Source organism: Penaeus monodon, chromosome 34 (genome assembly GCF_015228065.2).
Source record: "Penaeus monodon isolate SGIC_2016 chromosome 34, NSTDA_Pmon_1, whole genome shotgun sequence".
In the NCBI taxonomy this organism is placed as follows: domain Eukaryota; kingdom Metazoa; phylum Arthropoda; class Malacostraca; order Decapoda; family Penaeidae; genus Penaeus; species Penaeus monodon.
In genome coordinates this window covers 33,960,900-33,961,623 of record NC_051419.1, presented here as the reverse complement: position 1 = coordinate 33,961,623, position 724 = coordinate 33,960,900, and positions in this window count along the sequence as shown.

The window sequence follows — 724 nt, the reverse complement described above, 5'->3', positions numbered from 1 at the left end:
GTGAAGAGGACGATTCCCGAGTTTGAAATGTAGTACTTCCTCCTGACAGTAGTGATCAGGATGTTGAAAGTGACGTTGAGGATACCAATGAAAAGATGTTTAGTGATGAGGAAACGTTTGAAATAGCAGAGGACTGGATGTGGATGATAGTGATGACAGTGAAGAAGTGTAATTTGTGTAGTGATCCCCTGGAGAGGACTGTAGTTTTTTGGTGATCTAGCTGATCTTTCCCCGCACCTGCTCTGGAGATGTATTTTCACACCATCAATTTTGGACACCATTGCAGATCAAAACTCCATGCTATTAGAGAAACCAAGCCAATTTTAGGGTCAACCATGAGGAAATCAGGATTTTTCTTTGCTTTTTACTAGATATTAAGTATAGTAAATGCCTTGCCAGGCTGCATTTCAAAAATTGTAGTAAATAAAAGATTTTTTTTTTTTCTCATTTTCTTAGAGTGAAAAAATAGATTATTATAACATTCATGTACTGATTTACAAAAATAAGGAAAATTTTGGCAGGCATATTCATCGTATTCCCACATGGGGACAGTACTTTAACTTGACAATCTTTAGTTCAATTTTTATATAATTTTCGCAGATGTATACTTAAGGTAATAAAGAACTTTCCACAAAATTTGACAGAATTTTCTCAATATTTACTATATCTGGGATGATAAAACTTAAGTTTATTCGAATTGAAAATAAGCGTGAAAATTGTTTTT